Source organism: Neopsephotus bourkii, unplaced genomic scaffold (genome assembly GCF_033783945.1).
Source record: "Neopsephotus bourkii isolate Nb327-2 ecotype Australia unplaced genomic scaffold, CSIRO-AGI_Nbou_v1 NB_532, whole genome shotgun sequence".
In the NCBI taxonomy this organism is placed as follows: domain Eukaryota; kingdom Metazoa; phylum Chordata; class Aves; order Psittaciformes; family Psittacidae; genus Neopsephotus; species Neopsephotus bourkii.
This window is the reverse complement of record NW_026901033.1, coordinates 304,133-331,164: the sequence shown is the minus strand read 5'-3', so window position 1 is coordinate 331,164 and position 27,032 is coordinate 304,133. Positions and strand designations below refer to the sequence as shown.

Below are 27,032 nucleotides of genomic sequence, written 5' to 3'. Positions count from 1 at the left end.
ACAAAGTTTGACTTACTAAATGCAGGGTGCTAATGCTGCTATCTCCACAGCCATATGAAATCATAGTTCCTGTGGTGTGTCCATGGAAAAGTGAACTCAGGACTTTATAGCAATACAGAGCCTGTTCCAGCTCAGCACAAATTATCTCTTAATATAGAATCATAGAATCACAGAATAGTTAGGGTTGGAAAGGACCTTAAGATCATCCAGTTCCAACCCCCCTGCCATGGGCAGGGACATCTCGTACTAAACCATGTCACCCAAGGCCTTGTCCAATATGAATGACTTCTCATAAAATCCTAGTTACAAATGCTTAGGCAAGAGTATCGATACTACGTTAGTGCATTGGGGATTCAAAACTAAAGAAATCAGAGAAAACAAACACAGGTTAAAAAAAATAAAGAACAATAAAGACTGGAGATGCTTTGCATTCTTTTCCAAATCAGAGGCATTTGGTGTTCATGCTGCAGCCAGCTCAGCAGCTTGGACTGCAAGTCTCCTTTCCAGTGGTGAGAAACGACTAGCAGAATTAGAGAGAGATAACGCATAAAACTGAAATCCAGCAAATAAACAAACAAAGAAGAACACAGAGGACTAAACTCACTTCAGCCCAGCAGACCCTACTAAGAAGGCGCATCTTATCACTATAGTCTTCATCAAAGCACAAAAAGACAACTTACTCCTTTTCATTACACACTGAAATCATTCAAAATAAACTGCAGGTTGGTTGGAGATAAACCTATAGCGGACCATAATTACATACAAAGAAAATGGATATATCTAACATGAAAGCTTTCTACATGGAACTAAAATGCAATAGCAAAGATAATTACTTTGATCCTTAAGTCTTTTCCACAATAACAAAAAATCTTGGCAAGCTGGAAGTTGATTCTGCAATTTTTAATGTCTTTTAAGACAACTCATTTCCTCCTGCTATCCCCCACCACCCAGTTAGTCCAAGATTTTTTAAACCAATTACTTAAGGAGACATAGCCACTAAACAGTAAGTCTTTTCCTTTTCTTTTTTCTTTCCTTTCTCATTTCTCCTTTTTGCTACTGCTGCTACAAGTAATGTTTAAGGCAGAATCATAGAATAGTTTGGATTGGAAGGGACCTTTAAAGGTCATCTAGTCCAACCCCTCCCTGCATCTTCACCTAGATCAGGTTGCTCAGAGCCTGGTGCAAGCTGACCTTCAATATTTCCAGGGATGCAACATCTACCACCTGTCTGGGCAACCTGCTCCAGTGTTTCACCACACTTGTCACAAAACCCCATGTAGTGTGAATCTACCTTCTTTTTGTTGACAACCATTACGCCTTGTCTTATCACAACAGGCCCTACTAAAAAAGTCTGTCCCCATCTTTCTTATAAGCCCCCTTTAAGTACTGAAAAGCTACAATAAAGTCTCCTGGAAGCCTCTTCTCCAGGCTGAACAACCCCAACTCTCTCAGCTTTTCCTCACAGGAGATGTGCTCCAGCCCTGGGATCATTTTTCCATCCTCTGATAATTTTTGTGGTCTTCCTCTGGACCCACTCCAACATGTCCATTTCTTTCTTATACGGAGCTCTGAATGGAAAATAGTCGGGGGGGGAGAGAGGGAGTGTACGGGGATGACACACTGAAAAAATCATACGCTTACTTTTGACAAAATGCTGTACATCTAATTGCCAGAGGGTTTGTGGGTTTGGGGGTGGTTTTGCTTGGGTTTTTTTTTGCTGTTGTTATTGGTTGGGTTTTGTGGGTTTTTTGTTTGGTGTGGGGGTTTTCTGGTTTTGGGTGTTTTTTTTTTTTTCATGGGCATTTTAATGTGGTTGAACACAAAAACAACAGTAACGGTCTTTTTCATTGCTTCCTATCCTGAAATCATGCAGTTACTTCCTCTGTTTGATAAAGGGAGCTCTGGCACTGCAGCAACAAAATTTTTCTTCAATCTTATGGTCAGCAAGGGGTGATGTTGAATGGTGCCCATGGGAGCAGCTCAGGTCAGGCATCTCTACAGAGGCATTGGCAAAGACCGTGCTTACTGATTCTTCACTCAGAATTACGCAGAACACAATTAGAGGCATTTCCCGATACCCATAACTGAGACACTACAGACCAAATTATTGGAAGCCTTTTCTCTCTGACAAAACATATCCAGGAACCTTCTGTTGATCTGTTGACGTCCCTTATTTCCAGTTTGGAAAACAACTTGGCACATAATCCTGCAAAGGACCTTTCCAAACAGAAACCACTGGACAAAGACCAAATAGTTTGCAGCTGAATCTGACTTTTTTAGCCAGGTGCCCCAGGGAAGCAGGACCCATGTGATTAAAAGAAGGGGTGAGTATGTGTATGTGTGCATGCATGCACACCCAACATGGCTACGTGCACATATCCCTTTTGTTCCTTATCTCTCCATCCTCCCTGTAATCTTTGAGACTTAATTTTTTACGCATTTGACAAAGGAATAAATCTCTTTGAGATATTCATCCCTTACAATATGGGAAAAAACAAGTTAGGTAATGAAGAAGACCTTCCTAGAGCCTCTGCTGAGGGAAAGGTTATAGTGTGAGCTCAGTAAGTATTAAATACCATGTAATCTACACAGGACATCATTCTTGTGGCACAAATCTGAAGAAAAACACTGTGAACAGCACAATGTAGGCTGCAGGTCAGTAGACTGGACAGTTCACATTAATGTTCAACAGCTAGCTAAAACCTGTCAGTTTACATCTTACTGATGTAAGAACAGTTGTGTCCAGTGCTGTAGCGCAGTTGGAAACAACAGTCTTGGAAAGAGGTACAAACGGCGGAAGAACGTGGACTGACTTTTTAAATGTGTTTTTGCAACAGGAGCCCAGGCTTTGTTTGGATACAGAGTGTAAGGCATCTACTCCACCGCTCTGCAGGAACGCCCCTGGACTACATTCCCACAGGGTGATGGTAATAACCACACACCTCCAACATGCCTGGTTATGCTGCCCAGATCTATCCACCCTTTTTTCTCCTGTGCAAAGGATGTGAAGCAGAAAAGTTGGCTCGTATATTCAGTACCAATTCTCTCCTTTCCTCTGTAGGCTGTACTCTGTAGCTAAACAAGCAGAGGAATTAAGTCAGCAACTAATGACTGTCAACCTGGGAGAAAAGAAAATTGGAAAGCAATTCATGCTTGAAGACTTAGACATAAATTGCTCCAGGTAAGCCACACACAGCATGTCAGCAAGTCTGTAGGATCTCCCTTCATGCATCTCCTACCCTGCCACAGCCTGTGGCAAAGCTTCATTTATCCTTTTGTCCCTGCACCTTTCTGAAGCACAAATGCCTTCAAGGGCTATCCCTGGAACCATGCCACTTGAGCAACATCCGTAGCCCTGTAAGAAACCTTACTGTGCATACCATGCAGCTTGCCTTTTTGCCTTCAAGTTGAATCTATTAGGGGCTTTTAGATGCTACCCACTTTCTTTGCACTCATATAATGCAAGCTTTTACTGTCAGGAATTAATATAGCAGCAGAGGAGAATAATTTCAGCTCTATATGTTTCTCTATTTACATCCATTTCTTTAGGAAGAATACAATATTCCCATTTGAAAGCAACAAGAAAAAGGGTTTTCAGGGGATGAGCGTTTCAGTTATAGTACTTCAACATTATTACAGAAGCATCCAGCAATCCTAAGGACGTAAGTGCAATACTCTGACTAACCTCTTTCAAACGTTATGTGACTGAACTGATACAACATGACCATGACAAACAAGGGCTTCTGTCCCATTTTACAGACAGGTAAATAAAGGCAAAGAAAACAGAAAAGACTTCAATGCTGTGCATACAACAGGGAAACATGCTTTTCTGAAATGACGCATGGTAGTAAAATGTGGCTTTTAATTACAGGTGTGTTGTCCCAGCCACACAGATTAGTAAATGTTAAAGACTATGTTAAAAATTAAACAATATTCAGATGATTCACGGGAATTTCTGTTGAACTGGTTTTCTACTTGCCAGAGAGAAAGAAGCCTGGAAACTTTTGCTTTAAAAGAGAAAATGATATAAATGCCACGAGAAACTCAGTGTTTAACACTGGTTTTATGGTTTCAAACCATTGGTTTACAATTGTCATACAAAGCAAATGGTTCCATTTTATACCTCCACAGGTGAGCTAAGAATCAGTCCCAGACAACACATTTAAGCAGCTAATATACACTTACATTGGGAGTTGGTCAGACTTTTTCCAGTTTTTCTTTGCTTTTTTTCAAGGCAGTGGCAAGAGGTTTGTTTGCTGAGGGTACTTTATCACAGAGAATCTGTTTTCACCAAACTCAGTCACTGTCCTGTTAGAAAACTGCATTTCTTGGCAAGCAACGCAAACAGTTTCTCAGCTCAAAGACAGCCCGTAGCATGATGGAGTCCTGATAATCAGCTGGATGATATTGTAATAGAAGCAGTGAAAAGCAGCACAGTAAAATCTCAGCTGGAGAAGGACTAACATTCAAAGTCTCCATTGCCTTTTTCTTGCTATTCCATTCATTTCATCCATACTATGTACCTGACATTGGTCTTAAACGCTGAATTAACAGCACACTCAGATGCATCTTTTTCTTTCCTTGTAACACTAAGTATCCTGTCACTTTTAATTCAAACTGACCTGCTGCAATAGCATTAGCTCAAGTGCAGTCTGTATGGCGTGAGTGAGCACTTTACATTGCCTTTGACAGAAATTTCATTGTAGGTACAATGCAACATTTACCTCCACAGAAGCAAACAAATCACAATCTTTAAGCACTAGGGCTACTTCCTGTAACAGCAGGGACTTTCAGAAGAACAGGAAGGTTTCATGAGCTGGAAGTGGCACTGCAGAAATGCCATTAACAGAGTGAAGAAAGTTTAATGGGAAATACGGCAGCTCAGGATTAAAGCTCAAGCAAAGGTGAAACTATTTCAGTGCTACCTCCTGCTTTCTGGTCAGCACATTTTGACTACACGAGCCTGAACTGCTTGAAAATACCTGTTCCTTGGCCAGAAAATTCCGTTAACTCCATTTCCCCCAAATTTCCCCCCCTACAAATACATGGCTTCTCTCTGTGCCCCTGGAGCAGTAAACACAGCTCTGCAGCAGCTGTCTCAGGACTGCTGCTCTCTCTTACCCTGCTCCCAAGGTTATGCCAGTACTTTTTCCCAGACGGAAAACAGCAAGGATGCCACCGCGCACTGTGCCCCTGCACAAGACTTTTAAGTAACTAATTAGAAATAAAGATTAAAGAAATATAGGCTGACCAGGAAAATAGATTTAAGGGGAGGCTTCCCACTAAATGTTAAGTCTTAAAGCAGACATTTCTCCTCCATAAACTACGTTTTATAGTCATTCACAAATCTACCCTTCCACTCCTCTGCTGGCTAGTTCCTCTCTGTTGAATGTAAATGGTTTTCTTCTCATGGTGTTACAGAAACAGGCTTTCCTACACAGTGCTCTAGCCCACTCTGTGTGTCTCACAAGCTTGTTTTCAAAACCAAACCCCTCTCTTCATAATGTGAAGTTATATAGGAGCACTGGATGCGTTTCATCCTCTACAGACTATTCTGATCCTTTCTGCTTGCCAGAAATGCCCGCACAGACACGCAAAGAAATGTTTCCCTGGGGACCATATACTGTTTAACCATCAGCTGCCACTGGAGCTCCTTAGTTGGCTCAATGACTGAACCTGTTTTTAGCTCCCAGCATGGTTTCCCAAGCTGAGACACCCAAGGGGAGAGGATGTGTGTGCTGCGTGCGACTGCCTGCAGTTCCCTTCTCCCACGGGGAGGGAGAAGACTTCAGTCGCCAGGGATGTCAATCAAGTGTTAAATTCGCAATAGCAAAGAATTCTTCTAAGCCAGACATCTATTTAATAACGCTTACTCCTTACTCATAATTGCAGACAAACCTGTCCATAATCAGATAACATGAAAGACCCTGACAGATGGCTGGTGACGTCTGGACCTGCCCCCTTCCCCCATACTTGGCCAATTTGCTGTGGTTTGCAAGTATCTGAGAGGCAGCCTCTGAGAAACAGGCAAGCTTTGCACTCCTAGGCAGCCTGCATGGGTCACAGTAGTGAGCGTAACCTGCTGGTTAGCGCACAAAGTGATTACCAAAGGAGCCTGGGTGCTGCTCCTGGCCACACAGGTCATTCGCATGCACTGCACAACCTGACAGGTGGTGGTTGCACACATTTGGGGAAATTCTTTTGTAACGTTACTGAAAATATTGTATTTTAACTTTTTTTCTGTGTTACTGAGTAAAGAAGGTTCTGCAATGGAAATAACGTATCTTTAATAGCATTGCTGCAATTACACTGAAATTACCAAAACAAATAAAACCTCTGCAAATCACTTTCAAAAACCAGAAGACATACTGATATTTGTAAGTGTTCTCAAGGAACTGTAATTCATACTGGTACATCACACATGGATAAAGCCTGATGCTTACAAGCTGTATCTGTCATGCAGTCCATCTGATTTCTTCAAATGGCCATGTTAGACCAGCACTGTGTCTGAGCTGCTGAGGTTATTAATTGGCAACAAATAGAAGCACACTATTTAAAACACTTTTGACTAGTGCAAACCCAGATAAATCTGAGTTGGCAGATTTATTAGCACCCAATATTATGCTATGACTCAAAGAATGATTAGCCAGGACCCTTGACAGGCTGAAGATATATGATCTCATATGGCAGCCTTTATCTGCATCTTTTGAGAGATGACATTAGGTGTGGGGGTGTTTGCTTAGTGCTTGTGTAAACTGTTAGCCTGATAGCCCTGAAATATGAAACTTTATCTTCAAAGCTGGGCACAGTCTGGATCCTTTTTTAGAATGCTGTATTGCACCTTAAACAAGGCTTGGAGGCTTACTGCAAAGAGCCAGGACAGCAGAGTGACTTGGTGCTTATTCACCAAGGAGACAGCTAAGAAGTCATATGAGATATTTCTTTGCAATGTAGAAGGTATGAAAATACCTGGGGTACACTTCACATATTCGGTCTGCTTACATTGAGTACAGACTTGGTAAATTTTATAATACCTTACAAATTCTCTTCCTGCTGCACACCTACATTTGCTTTACACCATGCTTTGTCCTGAAGAACCAGGTATCCCAATAGGGACATCTTAATGGAAACACTGGGGAGGAAATTCACAAAGCAAAGTCTCCAAAGATAAAGAAGAGATAATTCAATACCCCCCCCCCCCATCTTTCCCCTTGCAAAGGGAATCAGTGTATGACTTGCTTCAAATTAAAGTAAGCTTTGCAAATTTACATTTGAGCCTGAGTCAGGAAAATCTAAATTAACTGATTAACTAATCAGAGTATCCCGAGGAAAGTGGAATTTGTTAGTTTGCATACATGGAAAGCAAAGGGGAGGAATAAATAGAAATGAGATGACAAAAGGGCCCTGAAATTTCCAGTGAGTATCTAAATTGTGTGAGCCATCCTCAAACCTAAGAAGCATGTATTACTCAACCATAAGCAACAGGACTGCAGCTGTGGTCAAAACTGAGCTGTAATAGAAGGAGAAATGTAGCGTGGACAGAGAGCATTAATGATTATTTTCTTCTATTATTCTCTGCTTTCTTAAATTCTTATTAGGAAATTAATAAACACTTATGGTTTGCAGGACAAATCCAGGCACTAGAAACTTTCCAGGGGACTTTCTTTATTACTAATGGCAATTATGCCTGCAGGTGAAGTAACAGCTGAGTGACTCAAGTTACCCTGCCATTTAATTTAATCAAAGAAGTCGTGAATCCTTTAACAAGACCTTTAGAAAAAGAATAAAGATAGTTGACCCTCTTATGGGGTTACAAAGAATACAAAGAACTTACCTCATAACACCTAACATACAGTAAAAGTACGCGAGGAAAGAAAAAAGAAAAGGGAGTCAATAAAGCCAACTGAAGGCATGTGGATTTTTCCGTTCTGAAATCCGTGGCATGTTCTTAAATCATTGCCATAATCTGCAGAATTTACAGATGCCACAAATCAGTCACAACAATATGTGTTAAATTCACAAACTGTGAACTTAACAGAAAGAGCATCTCACTGCTTCTTGTCTCTAGAGCACACCACACACATCAGGAGGAGGCAAAACTCTACCTGCCAACACTTAACCTTAGGAAGCTGTGCTAAAATTTCATTTCATTTCTGCTCTTCCAGAGCCTGAGGCTTGCAGAATAAACTCTTGCAGAACCTGGGAATCAGAAGCAGCAGGAAAGATCTACTGATCTTTGGCATATTCTGTCTTTTCTGACGTCCCAACGTAGGGGAAATTTGAGACTAGACAAAAATTTGAGATGCTAGACCAAATGAGGTGTTTAATAAAGCTCTGGTAGATTTCAAGCACCTTATATCTTGATCACTGATGCTCCTCATGATAATAGTGAGAATAAACCCTGGTTTATTGATGGACAACTCAGTGCCACTACTGGGTTCTTCAGTTCATGAAAATGTTAAGGGCTAACATATCAGCTCTACTGTCAGAACAAGAGCTGCAATCCCTCCCACCCGTAACATGTCTCTTCACTCTTCGACTTCTGTTGGTCTCAAGGTTAACAGAGAAAATATAAGGAAAGAGACAAACAAAACCAGTCTTAAGGCTGTCTCTTGCAGTACGCAGCAAATAGCAATAATCTTCACAAGCCCCAGAAATCTCCCAAGATGACTCGCAACTCTCTCAATTATAGAGGAGCCTGGGGGAGTCCCCTGTTTCTGGCAGTGTGGCCTATCTCTCACTCAGCCAAGCATAGCCACTACTCCTCTCACTGGATGTTTTAACCATGGTGAAGTTACATTGCCAATATGTAGCCTGCAAAATAAACCTTCTGCTTTGGTGCTTGACTGCCCAGCAGTTCAGGTGCACACCACATGGCTCTGGTTTTCTCACCATCCAAACTTGACCTCACCAGGGCTCCTTCTCTAACTGTATCTGGCTGGGTCTTTGGAGAGAGGCACATTAGACAGATGAAAGCTACATACCTACAGTCACACAGCAGGTCAGTGTCAAACAGTAATAACAGAATCATTTTCTACACAATTTTCTACCCTTGTTTCAGAGCCCAGACCAACCCAGAAAGTTAAAGAATTAACATGTGCTGCAACTTTTCTTTTAAACAGCTCATCTGTTATGTTAAAGGCTAATAAAGGTCAAGCACACCACACTCGATGTAGGAAGACTCATTAAGTCATTCAATCTCCAGATGGGTTTCCACAGGACATTGACAGTACTGTGCTCAAACTACTTTCAGAAGCCACAAGCAATAGGGCTATTTAGTAGCTCTTTTGCAAGATATTTCAGTGTCTTGCCACCTGAAAACTCTAGTGTGAAGTTTCACTCCAGTGTGAAGTTTTATACCCCCATGCCTTGGGTGCATCAAACTACACTTTTCATTCCTGGATGTTTGCACACTTCAAACATTTATAGGCTGTAATAGTATTTCTCCTTAGTCATTAATAGTGATACACTGGACTACTAAATCATTCAAATACTTTGCCCAAGTTCTTTTGTTCCACTCCCAATATTTGCTGCTCCATGCTAAACTCTCTGCAGCTTGTCCCTCTCTTTGGAGACAGAGTGCCCCAGATGAATTCAGTGGGCAAAACACTCAGTGTACAATATGATATCGATTCACTACATTTTCCTTTCAATCCCCCCCCTATTTTCACATCCTTCTGAAGATCAGCTCCCTTTTTGGCATCTCAATAAAATAAGCAGATGCATTAAACATCCAGTCTAACCCTTGACACACGAAGTGTTCAATGTGCTGAGCTCCCAGCGGACATAAAGAAAACATAAAGAATTTACATGCTCAAGGGTAAATCTGAGCTCCTTAGAAAAATCTGCACTACCACTGCATCACTGGAAACAATCTGAGATGTAGTGCCCGCTGCCACCTTCGTTCTGAGAACAAAGATGGGGAGGGTATTTAAGTGCTGTGAGTAACCCACCAGAAGACTGGTGTGCAAAGGAAGTTAGGGTATACTGCTCTTTTACTACTGGGTGGCCAGGACAGGCCAGGAGCTTGGGAAGCATCACCTCTTCTCACTTCCCATGTAGTGGGAGCTCCTCCACCCAGACTCCTCCTGCCTGTCACCCTAGGGTGGAGGGCTGCTCCCCAGCTCTTCCCCAGAAGGGAAAAAGAGGGATTTCCACAGAAGCACGTCATTCCCTCCTGGCACAAAGTGAAACTTTGAGGCCACACATGCTAAATGGGCAGGAAAATAGGATCTGCTGTATTTCTGCAGAGAAAACATATACGCTTCAGGAACAGAAGTATTCAGCCAGCATTTATAAGATGTTAAATAAAAGGTAGGTGTCCCCTGCTTCCCCCTCCTTCTGTGGGATGTATTACATACTAGATGAAAGATGCCTGGAAGAGACTGGAATGAGGAGAATACTTTCATGGCACACTCCCCTCTTACGCCTTGTTTCTGGGGACAGACCGAGCGCCTCGAGCCCATGGCAGCAGGTGCCAAAGGAGTCACTGGGTCACTGTCCAGAGCCCTGGCAGGATGCTGAGTGACAGGGACCCAAGTCTCACCACCTGCCTGCTAGCCTCTGCCCTGGGAACAGCCTGGGGGAACCCTCTCCCAGCTCCAGCCTGACACGGCACAAAACTCCCTGTTGACTCTCAGGTGCATCACCACGTTGTATTCAGGGTGCTGGTTTTATTCTCTGGAACACTGGGACCGATCTGCCTCATTCTGCTACCTGCTGCAGCGGCAGCTGCATTCAGCAAGTGTCCGAAACAATGCCTGCAATAACTGCTTGCTGTGGCTTGAGTCTGCATATCCTTTATCACACCCCTTTTAAAACACTGGTATTTTCCAAAGGAAAAGAAAACATCCTGTGCTATCTGGAATTTTCCATGGTTACACTGTGCCCGAGGTGACTTGTCCCTCCAGGGGAACTTTCAGCATTGTGCAATGTTTTTGTAACTGTTGTTTGTATCTACAGAGGTGGGCAGATACACAGAGAGACAAATAAACGAGAGAAGAGCCTGAGATTTTTATCAGAGGGCAGAGCTAGAATGAGTCAGTGATGGAGACAACTGCTCTGGACAGTTTTAGACGTCAGTTAATTGCAGATTGCCGAAATGCCAGGGTGCTGGGAGGGTGGTCATCCCTGACTCGTTCTCACAGAGGAAAATGTAATTTTGAGAGGGGTGTGACTGGAAATACCTAAAGGGAGTGCCATTTTTATGTTGAGATCCTGTCAAATTGTGCTTTCATAAAGAGCTAAACGTTCAAGTAACTGCTTGAGGATAAATTTTGTGTCAACATGTAGAAAAATGCACAAATATCAGTAGTTTAAAAAGCCACAGCTTTGAATCCCACCGTTCCTATTAAAACCTACAATTTAGTTGTAACCACTGTTACCTGGATTGCAACTTTTCTGAACATTTGAATCCCTAAGCCCCAGGCACGGTTTTTGAAGCTGTGTTGATTCCCCTCAGAAACAACTCTAAACTCACTTCCTCACTGCTCTGTAATACAAAACTGGATATCAAGTATTCTTCTGTGTTCCTCTATAATTCCTGCACACACAGACACTGTAGTAGTATCATTTCTAAACCACAGGATTACTCGCACTGAACCCATATTCTCACACAGCCCTCAAGAGCTGGGAGTCTGGTTCATCAAGATGAACAAGAATGTCCTGTCACAAATGTATGTTTACAGTGACGTGGTTTGTGTGTGAATGATTTAATGACTTGTTTGAGCAATAGGATTCCCACAGCAGCAAAGGCTGGCCAACCCACCCATTTGCCACTTGATTAACCTGCTGAAACTCAAGACACCTGCTCCAAACTAACAGAGTTTTTATAGAATGAGTATCAGGGAGCTTAACACTTTGTCACCACCTTGGCATCGTGTTTCATGTAAGGCAACCCCCCCAACAATGCTTTCCTTCCTGTGTGACAGGTACGTTTGCCTGGAGCTGTTACAGGAGGAATGCAGAAAACCCTGTCAAAATGCAGAATGTTTTAATTTTTTTTTAAAGATATGATCTCAAGGGAAAAAAAAAAAAAATGAAAATCTGACAAAGCAGAGTGATCCCCCATATCCAGAGGCGAAGAGGCTAAATCCCTTTGTTATTGGTCTGCTTAGGCTAGGAATTCAGCAGATACATGTGGGCCCTTGTACGTTTGTGCTCTGCTGGTCTGTCCTGAATTCATCTTTTATTTATCACAGATGCCCATGGGTTGTAATACCCAAGGTGCCAAAGGTCTGTAAGCATCTTCCAAAGCTTTGCATTACAACCTATTGAGGCAAAAAGTTACTTGAAACCAGAGGAAAGAGCTGTTGTTCCATCTTTCTTCTTTTTGGAAAATGTAAGCCTTGTGTCATGGGATTTAGAGCATCATCCCATATGCTCTGGTGGTTCAACTCACTTATCTATTGAGAACAAGTACTTATGGAGGGAATTGCATACAAAATTAAGCTCCTGCTTCTCTGGTATACGAACTGGAGATCACCTTTCTCCTCTACAGCCTGGGAGAACTCATGATGTGAGTTATCCTTCAAGGGCTTGCTCTATGCTGCCTGTGAAGTAACCCTCAAGTACCAAGGAGACTTCTGCACAAGCCCTTCAGCAGTACTGTCCCAGCAGGAGATTTGCAGCATGTAAAGAGACATTCTGAATGACAAAAGAACAACGGTTTCTGCCACTGCATTTAGAATTCAAAGTTGATTATTTAATACAATATTGCTTGTTCAGGCTCCAGCTGTTGATTATCTCTGCGCCTGGTAGCAGCAGGTACTATTTACAAGAAATCCTGATGAATTCATGCCAAAAGAGAACATGATGAGACAAACCAGGGCCAAGACTAGACACTCTGCACTTCACTTACTACACTAACAGGGAGGGTTAAGACAGTAGCAGACACTACCTGCTGATGCCTTACTTCTGGCATGCAGAGGTTGCATCTGAGTTTTCTCAAAGGAAATTCAGCTTTCATGACAGACTGGTGACAGGTGGGGAGATGAAATTCCTCTGTTTAGCCATGCAGAGGTGCACTGTGGATAACACACTGAGCTCTGTACATCATCCCAATCTCAAGGGCATACCTACTGGGCAGCAAAGTTAACTGCCTTCAACAGTCAGCCCTTTGTCCACCTGTAAGTAAAATGTCACTGAAGCCAACATGGCCTATAGCGTGAGAGTCTGGTAGCATTGTTAGCATTGATACAGCTTAACGTCTAAACTGTGCCAGCCAAAATTAGGTTTACCACAAAAATCATATTTTTACTATGACTCTTCCTTGTACTTTTTTCAGGTATAGAAACGCTGTCACAAATCATAACTCCCATCTGACACTACCACATGACTCACATTGTCAAGAACAGTTCTGGCCTTCAGTCAGAAACCCTCTTCAAGCAAAGCTGAAACTCATGCAATGACCATCTGACCTCAGTGGAAATGAAACAAACCCAGTACCCATGATGGAAAAGTGCTCTGCTGTCCAACACCAGTACACTGAAGCACTCAGTTCCTGATGTAAGACACAACACTGAACATGAATGAGTAATTGCATGATTTTTGCTCTTTGAAGGAAACACTGTTGTCTGCTTTTTCCTTTAGTAGTTACACATTCCCCCAAAGACACCTAAAATTATAGTATGCATTAAGTCTTGTTCCTAAGGGTCAGTATAGCACACCAACAGAAGAAATACAGCTTGTTGCTAACTTTCTGCATGCATCATTTGCAATTCTGTTCCATGAGCACTTGCTGACTGAAGTAATCTCAATAATAAAGGTGAAAAATATATATTCCTAGAAGATTATTATATGGAATGACATATGATGTAATACCCTGTAGCCATAGAGAACTGATGATTTTAAATGAATGAAACTAGTGCTGCCTATGCAGTGACAAGAGGATGCTGCTGTTAGAAAAATATATACATCAGTAATGAAAACTAAGCTGTTATTATGTGTAAAGCAGCTGCAGAGAAAGTGATAGCATTAAAGGCATTAGAACAAAGATTATCTGTTCTCTGTAATTAAATCCTTTTCCCTGCTTTACACCAGATGACTCCTCAGGTCACAGGAGCCCAATTCAAGCATCATCCTTGAAACTAGCCTGAGACGGTCACTAGAAACCCCTCACAACCTTCAGGGATTTTATTGTTCTATGCTTTCCACCCTGCCTTCTCTCTGCAGGAGCGCAGAGCTATAACACTGATTCTTAAAGCATCTGGGAACAGGCTGGTCTTTGCACAGCTTCCACTTCCTGCATACCTTTTGCCAGTGACCTCTCATACATCTGAGATGAAAACACATAAACACCACTTCCTTGCCAGGGTGGGCAGATTATTCATATCCCAGTTCCAATAGCTATAGTATTAAAACACACAACATTTTTTCCTGGTCTCCTAAGTGGGAATATCCATCTCCCAGAGAACAAGCACAGTGCCAGGCTATTCTTTGCGTGAGTCAGGGGGACAGAAGAGTGGGCCTGCAGATCTGTGGCAAACACAGACACTCCTCGACAGCCTCTTATTAGCTTGTCACCGTGGTCAGGCTATGGATGAGCTCTATGCTCTGATTCAGCTTTCTTGCTCATCTGACACCACCTCACCTATTGCTTACCTAAAACTCTCCTGCTGGGAGCAGTCACACAGGTTTAGAAACAAATACAGGCTTTGCATGATCCGGGAGGAGGAGAAGAGGGAACTCTGCTAGCTCCAACTGTGAGCCACAGTATCAGTGATTAAAGAAAGAAAAGAGGAAAACAAAACCAAACAGAACAAAACAAAACAAAACACTGCTTTTGGGTAGTTTATGAGAGCTGCTGGTCTCAGTCTAGTCATGAGGGGAAAAATCTGTCCACATGGATGCCCTCAGCCTGGTAAGATGTCTCAACACTTGGAGGGCAGGAAGGCTGAACTCATCTTTCCTTCACCTAAGGTCCCTTTGGTTTAGAGCTGGAGGTGAAAAGCAGATAATGACAGCATCAGACTGAATTGTACCACATCCCTTTACAGTCAGAAAATCAAAGGCTCACCCAGGGCACAGTTTTTCTGCTCCAACCGTTCTGCTGGACAAACTAGCCTCCTTCTAGAACTGTCCAAAGCAAAGCAAGCTCTGACATTTACAAAGTTTCCCTCTATGATCACGCTCATTTTCAGCTTGCAAGGAAAGTTTGTCCCTTCTTAAACTTGGTACCGACAGAAGAGAGAAAAAATAGAGTAGGACTGACTTGGGACAGACAATAGTTTGAAGAAATTCAGATACAAAATCCTTCTCTTTTCTTTTATGCAGCTAGAGCAGGAGTATGAGTAACCCAGCTCTGCTGGAGCCAAGGCTGGAGGAAAGCCTGGAACCGCAGTAATGCTGGTGGTGAGAGCGCACAGAAAATGGAAGCACAGCAGTTGCCCAACGAAGCCCACTGTCATCTAGCATGAAGCAGGCTGGACTGGAAGCAGGCAAGGATGCACTAGGCCTTGTAACTCAGCTGAAGTTCAATCTCTGCCTCAGACTAGCACTCCCAGCTTCCTTCTTCCACTACCACTTCCGCCCATGATCTGAGGCACACGGCAACCTCCCCTGGTGATCCTCACCTCCATCGGGTCTCAGGATTCCCCAGAGCATTGTTCTGCTTTACAATTAATGCAATTTACGGCACGTCCCACCACACCATCCTTCACTAACAGATGCATACATGGAAGGGAAGCCAAAAGCAACACATAAACTTGTCAGGTAAGTTAAAGCACCCCCACAGAAGGTAACTCTGATGAAGTGGAGGGAGTCAGAGCCAGAGCAAACAGTGAAGGTCTGAACAGCCCAAGCCCCTTCAGTCAGTGGCCAACACAAATAATGAGATAAATGTTCTTTTTCTTGACCCAAACGTTTTGACCCAAGCTTACAAAGGCTACATTGCATTTTGCAGAGCCAGTATTTACTTTCAGAGCTTTATTCGGCTTCTTTTTTGCTGAGAAGTTCAAGATATTCTGGGAAGCCATGCAAATGTGTAAACTGAAACAGAAAACTGATGAGAGAATCATAGAATAGTTAGGGTTGGAAAGGACCTTAAGATCATCCAGTTCCAACCCCCCTGCCATGGGCAGGGACACCTCACACTAAACCATGGCACCCAAGGCTTTGTCCAACCTGGCCTTGAACACTGCCAGGGATGGAGCATTCACAACCTCCCTGGGCAACCCATTCCAGTGCCTCACCACCCTCACAGGAAAGAATTTCCTCCTTATATCCAATCTAAACTTCCCCTCTTGAAGTTTGAACCCGTTACCCCTTGTCCTGTCACTACAGTCCCTAATGAATAGTCCCCCCCCAGCATCTTTATAGGCCCCCTTCGGATACTGGAGAGGAAGAAGGAAGCAAATGAAGTTTCATGTGAATGCACGTATGAAGCGGCGGGTGTTGTACAAATACAGCTTCTCTGTGCACTGTTCCACCCTTCACAGCAGAGGACTTCTCAGCTCTGAAGGATGAAGGTCCCAGGGAGGTAGGAGAAAAAGGCAGGTCAGCCCCTTTATTTTACACAGCGAGCCAAGTCTGCAAAATGCATTACAGCTGTGATGTAGGTGACCACTTTCCTACAGCCCCCCATAAATTCTGTTTGCTCTCTGAGGGGGCTCTTTCTTCAGTAGGGACACTGATTTTTGCTTTCAGTAGAATCAACAGAGGAAGGATGCAAACCACACAAAAGCATGCCTACTGGAAATAGGGGCAAGACTGTGTGTAGAGGTAGAGGGGTGCATTCATAAGCAAAGAACAAAGTAGGTCATTTGTTACAGAGGCTTAAAACACACTGCAAGTATTGAAAACAAAGGCAAACAGGAGTGGCTAAAACTACCTTCTTGTACCCTTTTTACGAGGGCATGGTAAAATCAGGCATTCCAACTATTTAATCCATTAGTCCACCTCTGACACTTCAGCACAATGTACAAGTAAATGGTATCATAACAAGTTACAGACTGAATGAGTTTATTTCTTAAGCAAGGCAATTAAAGGCTGGTTTATGGCTCAGAGAATGAAGGTGCATTTGTATATTTTTCTCCTAACAAAAGCAAGGGAATATTTTTATCTATACACAAACTGCTTGAGTAATCCTCTTGATACTGCCTGGCAGCACACACTGCATGTTGTAAACATGACACATTAAAAAAGAAAACCAAAACCCCAAACTTGGCTGATCAGTTCCTTTCTTTACTCACTGCTTGCATTCTAACAAATATGGGAACAAAAATCCAAATCCCTGCCTGCAGTAGGTGAGTTGAGTGAGTAGCTGTTCAGTATCAGATGAAGGAGAATGTTCTGCTGCTTAGGAAGGCTTTCAGACTTGTTTTCTTTGGGGAAGGCATTAAATGGTTGAGAGACAAAAAGGACTTCAATATAAGCGAGTTTGAAAGTATCAGAGAAGTATCTTTATCAATAAGAATAAACATATTGCTTTACAGACACTAGCCCATTTAACTTCTCTGTTTGGATTTTATACCTCTATTTTAACATGGGGTTATGTCACTCAGATGTGCAATGGAAGATGTTTTGTGTTTTCTACGGCAAACCCCTTCCCGTAGTCATCATGTGTCAGTTTCCTACCCTGCTAGATTTCCGGCGACACAGATTTTCCTCTGTCCCCCTTGTAGTTCAGCCACTACCCTCCAATCCCCTGCTCTCTGCCATCTCATTTTCCATGTTTCTAGCATATGACACACTTCTGTAGCTTCTTTATGCCCACTCACATCCACTGTCCTTGGTGTTCGCTAGCATCCCACCCTGTCTCTCTTCCTGACGTTTTCCTTTTTCCTTCTGTGGTTTAGGCTCCTTTTTTCCCCTACCCACATATGCTTTAATTTTCCTGCTACTGTGATTAAGATTTCATTTAAATGTAAATTTCAAAGCAAAATATTTGTTATTCCCAGATGCCACACTCACATTTGAGCAAGACAAAAAAACTTCTCATCCCTTACCTTTTGTTCTAGGTTTTCCCTCCTTGCTGTGATGGTTTCTTTCTTCCTCTGGATTAATCTCTCCTTTCTTTCTTTGACGCTCTTTCATTTAACAGCACAATTGTTTTTCTTTGATGGTACATTAAACTTCTTTTCTTTATCAGTATTTAAAGCTTGATTGATGTTTGACTTCTTTTGTCACCATTGTCTTTGAGTACCTTCTTTATTCTTTCTCCCTCTCAGGCTGTTATTTTATTCCATTACCCTTTTTTAGGAATACTCCTCAAGGTAATGCTGAAGAAAGTAGCTTTTTCTCAGAGGGCCAAATGCTGTGATGTCCTTCACATGTGCAAACGGTGAAATTCCAAACAGGGCACACCTGCAAGACAGATTACATAAGCTTTTTCTTCTGCCTTGGACTCAAGGTACTCCTAGGATCTGGGCTGCCACCAGTTTGCACCTTGAATATGCAAACAAAGCGAAAAGCAGGTGTCAAACATTGCATCTTAGAACCACTTAGTGTGAAGTCAGAAGCTCTACTTTCCTTTTCCCTCAGCTAGGCCATAATTGAAGCTAAGAAGCAAACTACAGGTCCTCTTTCTAAAGGAGTCTATAGGTCTGTAATCAATTCATTGAAAAATATTGTTTGTGACCTTTCCTTCTGGCATGAACAGCCACCAAACTTAATTTTCCATGAAGTACCATTAAACAGGGAGGTTTTATAAACTTAACTCTGAAAACTGGAAACCAGAAGCTCTGGAATTTAAATAACACAATGATAAATATTGAGACTGGTAAAACTACAGTTTTGCTTATTTGACCACAACCTGGGACCTGATCAGACATGTGCTGAAGTACACGATAAACCTGAGCAAGCAAGTGAAGTTACACGACCTACAAAAAGTGGTTTCTATAGAAGAAAGAGGGTATGGAAGATTTAAGCTAATAGTTCTGCTCTTGATAGTAATTGCTCCAGGCCTAGCAATTCCTCACAGACAATTCAATTAAACGCTGACAGAAACACAAATAGAGCTCACACAGTCTTCTAGTTCTTGCAGCATTGCGCTGATGTCATCTTGTATGGAAGTTACTGCAAAAGGCTGTTTCTGAATACATAACTACTAAATAACACAGAGGTGTCCAAAGCAATTAGAAAAACAATAACCCTGTGTTTCAAAACTTGAGTTTCCCAATCTACAGGACTGACCCTGTTGTACCTGGCAGTCTCATACTGGATAATGTATATCTTTGCATTCCAAACATCTGACGGGTTTTGCATTTCTCCCTTTTGGGCTTATGCTTGCATTCCTGAAGAGTCTCTGATGGTAACTGAAATAGAATTCACTTGTTGTTGTGCTGAAATTAGCAGCAATGAATCACCTGGGCTGGATTTTTCTTCAGTGTATAACTAGTTTATTTGTTCTAATCTCCTGTTACTGCACAGTTATTTGTCTTTCTGAATTTAATTTTGTCAGTGAATATCATTCAGTTACCACTCGTCTTTCCTGAACTAAATGATAGAGTACAGTATTACATAGATATATATAAAATATAAAGCACAGTTCTGAAATGCCAGTGTTCTTAATGGTAACAACTGTTTGCAAAGCAAGGCAAAACAGTGTTGTAGAGACATACAAATAATCATGTAGAAAGATCAAGTATTATAATTTATAACAAACTGACATAGCATGAAATTAGGGCTAGTTTTAAGTTTGTGGCAATAAAACTCCAAAGCAAGAATACCTGTAACTGATGTTATAATACAGCAGGCTGAAAACTTACAATTTGCACCAGGATGGAGGAAAATGTGAGAGTATTTCATATAATCATAGAATAGTTAGGGTTGGAAAGGACCTTAAGATCATACAGTTCCAACCCCCTTGCATGGGCAGGGACACCTCACGCTAAACCAAGGCACCCAAGGCTCTGTCCAACCTGGCCTTGAACACTGCCAGGGATGGAGCATTCACAGCTTCCCTGGGCAGCCTATTCCAGTGCCTCACCACCCTCACAGTAAAGAGCTTCTTCCTTATATCCAATCTAAACTTCCCCTGTTTAAGTTTTAAGTCATTATCCCTTGTCCTATCACTGCAGTCCCTAATGAAGAGTCCATCCCCAGCATCCCTATAGCCCCCCTTCAGATACTGAATATTTCTTGAAATATTAATAGCGAACAACAAGAAAATGCTTCAATCATCTCAAAACAGAGCCTTATAAAATGAGGCTAAGCTTAAAAAAATCCAAAGCTGTTAACATACCCACTGTTAAGTGCCCACTTAAACCTCTCAAACAGCTTTAACTGACTAGGAGTGATACTGTTGTAGAACAGTACTCAATACCCTTCTGACACAATTAATGCATGCTTGTATTTATCACCTCAAACTAGGAAAATGTGTCTTTTGGACACCCACTAGAAGTGTATGCACATGCATAACATCACTCTACAGCAAAATCTGTGTGAGCACAGTAGTTGCTCATTGCACAATTGCACTAGACAAGCATGATGTAAAATAACTGGCAGCAGTTTCTGAGGCAGGTTAAGCATTTGTGCTCAGAGTAGTTAAAATGTCTAACAGAAGAGAAGAAATCACTGCCTATATCTTCTTAAGTTCTGGGGCTAAACGGGTTACTGCCCATGATATGTTTGTGACTGACTCCAATACCAGTCATTAGTACTGGGTAAATATATATATATCGAAATATGCAAACCCTTGCCTAACAAAACTGGTTTGTTTTCTTTTTCTGCCTGCATCATAAATTTTCATGTGAACACCTCTGTTAAAGCTTTACTGCAAGATTCTGCGGTATCACAAAAATACTTAATGAACCAAACTCCAGCAAGTGCTGGCCATAAAAACAACTTCAGAAGTATCCCACAATTCAAGCAAGCAAAACCAGTGGTATTATAATGGCTTTATTTGGCTCTAAGCTTCACTGAAGTGTCTGAATGTACTTTGCAATCCAGCCATTTCTTGGACTTCTTGGAAGAGAAATCTGTCCTCAGATCAACCTTTTCTCATTACCTAAAGCTTTTTTACACTCTTTCTTTCATAACTAAGACTATATCTTGCTATGCTTCTCTTCTAATGTTTCACTTGCTCAAAAAAAGAGAACAAGCACTAGCAATCCAAACTGGTTTTATTTTTGTATCTCTCAGCAAGTTCTAATAAAGTAAATTGAGCAATATTCTCAGTTTATTGTATTGATAAACAGACTGTAAAGTGTTTTATGATATGGTACTTCTCATATGAAAGACACTAGACTAACATAAATTGCAATTGTAACTGTAAAGTACTAAAATATATTTTCCCTCTAGGGCTCTCTAGTATATTTGGCTGAAAAAAATAAAGTAAAATAAAATAGACTTGTTTATTGTGTATATTTTTTGTAGTGTAATTAAATGTCTCTATGGTTTCCACTCAGAAACAAAGTCCTCTTTCCCTGCTCAAAGCAGTCTAAAGGCTCACAAATAATTTTACACAGCTGTCTTGTTCCAAATCAGAGGTGAAAAAGCACTTTCCTTCTCGCTTTCTCCAAACTGTCTCCAGAGGAATGGATCTGTCAGCACTTGCAGCCCTGTCATTTCCAGGTCATGCTAATAGCCATTATGTAAAAAAAGCATCGGACTCCTGACTCAATCCTTCCTACTGTCACAGTGATACCATCTCACTGTAATCCAAACCAATGCAAAAATTTCCCTTCTCCACCCAAACCAGTGTCAAAAGTGGATTCTTCCTTTTGATGACTTTGGATCTCACCCAAAGTGAATATGGCGCAAGAAGGCATCTTCACGCCCCAGGATCAGGACTTGTCAATGTGGCAACTGCTACACCCTAAGGGATGCAAAACAATTACAGTGGCTTTGCACCCCCCGCTGTAGCCAGAGGCAGCCATCCAGACTGGTAGAGACACAGAGGTACTCTGCCTTTCCAGCCCAGGCAGAGGTCCCATGGCTCCACATCATGCCAATGTGACTGCAGATCTGCAATACCCACAGTGGAACTGAGGACAGACTCAGTTCTTGGTGGTTCTATTGGAGAAAAATGGAAATTTGCAGGGCTGTGGTACGTAGGTACAGACTCCAGGCAGCTCTCCCTATGCACATAGCAGTTACATTTGAAGCCCAGCTTTTCAAAGACACCAGGACCTACCCTGATCCTTCTCACACTGTTCACCAGCAACACAATTACTGAAGTGCCTGGAACTGCTGAAGTGTGGTGGGAGGGAACAGTGTGAATCAGAGCAGTTTCCAGACCCAAGGGTACTAGTCCTTGTTCACTAAATACAAACCTTCCAGTTTGATACTTCCTTGGCTAACAGCAGGGACCACCCACACCTCCTATTAAGAAGGAAGTGCTAATGGAGCTGTTGTAAACCCTCTTCAGATAAAGGCAACAGCTGAAGTAATGGATAACTGAGGGAAGAATACTCACAGAGAAGTCAGAGGACAGGTAATGAATCTCTGAAATGAAGGTGGAGGCGAGATACTTAAAAAATTAACCTCCTCCTCTCTTTTGGTCTTCCTTTAATAAAATGGTGATAAACCTGCTTTAAGGTTCAGAGCAGCTGCATAATGGATCTACCATAATACACAGACAAGTGCAAATTCACCATTACAGTTCAACAGCTTGTGCTCCACTCTGAATGAGATGGAGGTTTATACAAACATAAAATGACTCCGTGGAGTAGCTGAGTAGAGCTGGTAGAATTAAGGCTGAAAAAGTGACAGTGAACTCCTGATACGTGTTTAAGCACACGGTGTTAAACGCTTCTTTTGACTCAGACTTTATAAGCTTTGTTCATCCTTAAAGAAAATTTCAGGTGGGGCTTCTGGCAGTCTCAACTCAACAGCTTACCTTAAAAAAACAGAAAACCCCACTTCCCTAGTCCCATATGAAGGACCTGCTTGCTTCCCCGTAGCTCTTTCTAGATCCTAAGACTCTCCTATATAATTCAGGATTAATTCTTATGTCTGAAACAGTGGCATTTCCTAACTCCCTTTTGAGCAGTGGTCTGTAATGGATATGAACCTGCATCTTAATTTTCAAATTATTAAATCATGCTCATTCTCCAGTTCTTATTCTTGCCTATGCCTTCCTTGACATTCTTCAACCATTTCTTTTTCTTTTTCCATAAGCATTGTATAACAGATAAAAAACTCATCACTCAAATATAGCATGACATGAATATTTTGCATTGTCTCATCAATTCATTCTTCAATCAGAAAACCATACTTAATGGCTTGGACACCCATGAGGTACAATTTGTCTCACATCTCTATCTCTTTGTACCTACCATTATATTCTATTGGCTCAAAATAGCCAACCTCTCCTATCCTGGACTTTCTGAAAAGGTCATATCTTATGATAAAGTAAAGTATGATAAGAACAGAGAATTTAAGGCTTGCAAAGCTGATCCTACACCTCTGTGATAAAGCTGAAAGAGCAACAGCAATATCATCAGTACAGAACACTTTTCTCTCCAAGTTTCTGGGAAACATTTGAAGAGAAGGGAGGGAAAAAAACCCATCAAAACCCACAAAAACCACAAACAACATAAATAAAAAGTATGTGTGTGGAAGTGATGTGGTCTAGTGGAAGGTGTCCCTGCTCGTGACAGGGGGGTTGGAGCTAGATGATCCTTAAGGTCCCTTCCAACCCAAACCATTCTATGATTCTGTGGTTCAATGAAAATCTCTGGTAATGATAGAATTCAGTCTTAATTAATTCATACATAACTGGTCCAAGCTGTAAGCTGGACCAGAGCAGCAGGGTCCCCCTTGGCCAGGCAAGTGAGCAAACTACGCTTGAGGTTGCCTTTGGGTAATACCCAGCATTTGACGAGTCGGACTTCTCACCAGTAACCCAAAGGAAGGCAGAACAGGTACTTAAGGTGACACATTTCTTTGGCATCCTAGCAGTAACTAGTGTGTGCACTGAGTTTTGCACTCTGCAGGGCCCCAGTGAAGGAAACACCAGAAAAGCAGATTCCCAGACAAGCCCACTTCTCTTCCTCTCCACACACACACATTTAGGGAGAGTGAAAGGAGTAAAGGGACCCTAGCATCACATGTTTTGTGATAGCCCTGGGTATGATCAGAATTCATAGACGTTCTTACTAAATTAAGATGAGATTATATTGCAGATCTCAACTTTTTTATTATTTCTTTTTCTTTTAAGGTTTCTTCATAAATCTGTTGGTTGGTGCACACAAAATCCATCTGCTCCCTGAAGACTGCCTCCAGACTGCAGAGCACTGCCTTTAATAATGCATAGCCTTCTTGTTGTGTGTTGTCCTTTTTTCCTGGCATGTGCACTGAGTGGTTTTGATGTTTCTTCTCTATAGTCATAAAATGTTAACCTAAGCATCTTGCACAGGGCAAACACACACCTCCAAAGGAAACCTTTCTGAGTTACAAACACCTTCCTCCTATCACTCTTTCATCAGATTATATATGCTACAGCCTAAAAGCAAGTAGGTGGGTAGCCTACACCAAGCTGAAGGAACAGCTGGCTCTTCTGTACCCAGCAGAACTAATGAAGCCTGGTCTGGCCCTGCGTAGACTCCCAGACATCTAAGAAAGGATGATTTGTTTAGTTAGCTCCTCAGTGGGAGAACCTAATGGGACTTCTCTGGTCTTTCTGGTCACCTATTTGCATAGAACTCTGAGGTCCGTTCTGTGAAACTGAACTGAATTTTGCCACTAGGTCTGCAGGTTGCTTTGGGGGAAAAAGAAGAGGACAAAAGTACAAAAAACTGAGGATGCTCATTCCCTTAGAAGACCAGGCTACGAATCTTATTGAGCATGGGAGACGTGGAAGGAAGGTAACAGCCATGAGGGGTAAGAAACATTAGCAAACAAAGGAAAAACAGCATCAGGACAAAGCAAAGAGAGGAGCCATAAAGCTGGTAAACCACACAAGCACCAGATCTCTATTGAGAATTCGTGTAGTCCTTTACCTCTAAATTCCACTTCACAATACAAACTTGAGAAAAGTTATAACACAAACTTGAGTACTCGAGTCATGTTTCTCCAGGTTGGCACAAAACTACAGAAGTAGCTTTTTTTCTTCATAATATAAATACTATACTCATGTCTGAGGAAACAAAGAACTATTTCTCAGTAAATAAGGGATTACATGCCTTCACTTAGCAACTTCATTGATACTTTGCTCAGCAGAAATAATTCTAAATGACTCCTCAATGCAGATGCTGGGGAAAGGTATTTGCTGCATATTCTGCCACATCCTGCCAGGGTCTAGGGACTGAATCTGGCCTGCTGGTGCCTCCTCCTTCCACACTTTCCCACTGGAGGCAAAACAGCTGTTCGACCAGGAAACGCTTCAGCAAAAGGCATGTATTTTTTTCTGACATTTGCTCAGAGCCCAACACAGGTTGCACATCGTCACCCCTGCTGTAGCCTGTGGGGAAAACGTGTGGAAAGGAAGAGGGTGAGCATCTGCAGAAGGAGGAGGAAAAAGAAAGGGTTCCAAATGGGGATCCTCTTACAGGTTGCAATCTGTGACTCCTCTTTTCCTGCCTTGGCCCTGCCCTTACAAGAAGAGAGGGTGAAGCTTTACCCAAGATTAGGGAACAGCTGCTGAGTGAAGTAGCCTAAGGGGTGTGAATAAAAATTCCCTAAGGCTTTGTGTCCAGCATGACTTTAGGTCTGACCACACAGCCCATATCTGTACTATCGGGACTTCAGATTAGCAAGCTCTTTATACGTGCTGTTATTCTGGTGCCTTCAGAGGGAAACTACTGGAAGATGAAGCTAGGAATGTATTTCTAGGCCTGTATCTACAGACACCTACGTAACCGATGTTGTGAGATAGATTAAGTCAATATAAAGAGCCCTACCCAACAAGGCTTTCTTTTGTTTTCATCTGGAGATATTTGTTAGAGATGATCAGGGTGCAAACACCACATACACAATAGGACTTTTAACTTGTGAGTTTTTAGGCACAATGGTGATTTATGGCAGAAAAAAGGGGGCATTTTGAGTATTACTTATTGACAGAGGAGATAAGTATTTGACCTGGTGCTCTAAGCTCATTTAGTAAGCATTGTATATCATGGCATTTTAAGAGCACAGCTTAAGCAGGAGACTTGTCTGTTTCCCTTGGCTTGCTTGTTTCTCTCTGGGTCAAACAGTCCCCTTGGAAAGAGAGAGATTGTCTGCTCCTAGAAGAGTAAGCATCATACTTAGCTCTAGCTGTAGAGTGAGGTGGGAGGAAAGGATGGCTGCAGGAAGAGACAAGCCTGCTGCACAGTTCCAAGCTACTATGTGCACCTGAATAGACATTTGGACAGTCATTCTTTACTAACAGAATGGGGCTTGCATGTAGACTGGAAAAATAAAACTATCCAGGTTAATGGCAACACTGGAAGAGGTTGAGAACCAGAGCCAAAGTGTTCACAGGAACGTGGCTCTCACTGGAAAGAAACTTGTGTAGTGCATTTGAGGCAGTGGGGAAGAGGCAAGGGATCTAAATCCAGTTTGACATAGCACGTTTTTTTATTCTTTGCAATAAAAACACTTCTAATGGCCCTGTTTTTCCATATCACGCCAATATTACACCAGTTTCTGGTTGACTAAAGCCCAGTCTTACTCTTTGCAACACAGAAACTGGGAAATTGTCATAAATTTGCTGGCCTACGTGTTCATTCTGCTGCAATGATGTTTTCAGCATGAAATAAGCTCACTATTATTATTAAAGACCACATTTATCATGATTCAGTGGGGCTATTTCAGTATTAGCTACAGCAAAGACAAAGACAAGTGTAACTGAACAGCACTGGACAGCTGCTGAAACAGATACCTCCATCTATCATGTCTTTACATGATACCCTCTTAATTTTGCAAATTAGAATATAATGGAGCAAGTTTATTAACAATACTCTCCAACATGTGCAGGGTCTATATGGAGAAGGTGGAACGTTCATGTGAAGTACCACCAGCCCTCTATACCATTCTTACCCCCCTCCCTACAGCTGCTGTGACTCGCACGACTGTGAGTCATGGCTGGAAAACAAATGTTGCTACCATTGGTGACCTTGTTAATCTAATCCTCACTCTGCCTTCCATTCTGTTTTTTTTTCTCCTAA

At 42.0% G+C, this 27,032-nt stretch overlaps 1 long non-coding RNA gene across 1 annotated transcript in view; it reads right to left on the bottom strand.

The window, feature by feature from the left end:
- Nucleotides 1-18,215, bottom strand: part of LOC133210837 (uncharacterized) — a 59,101-nt gene extending 40,886 nt beyond the window's left edge. The window contains exon 1 of the long non-coding RNA XR_009725044.1: nucleotides 17,946-18,215. This is a non-coding gene — a long non-coding RNA (uncharacterized LOC133210837). The remainder of the gene's footprint in view (nucleotides 1-17,945) is intronic.
- Nucleotides 18,216-27,032: the final 8,817 nt, after the last annotated feature.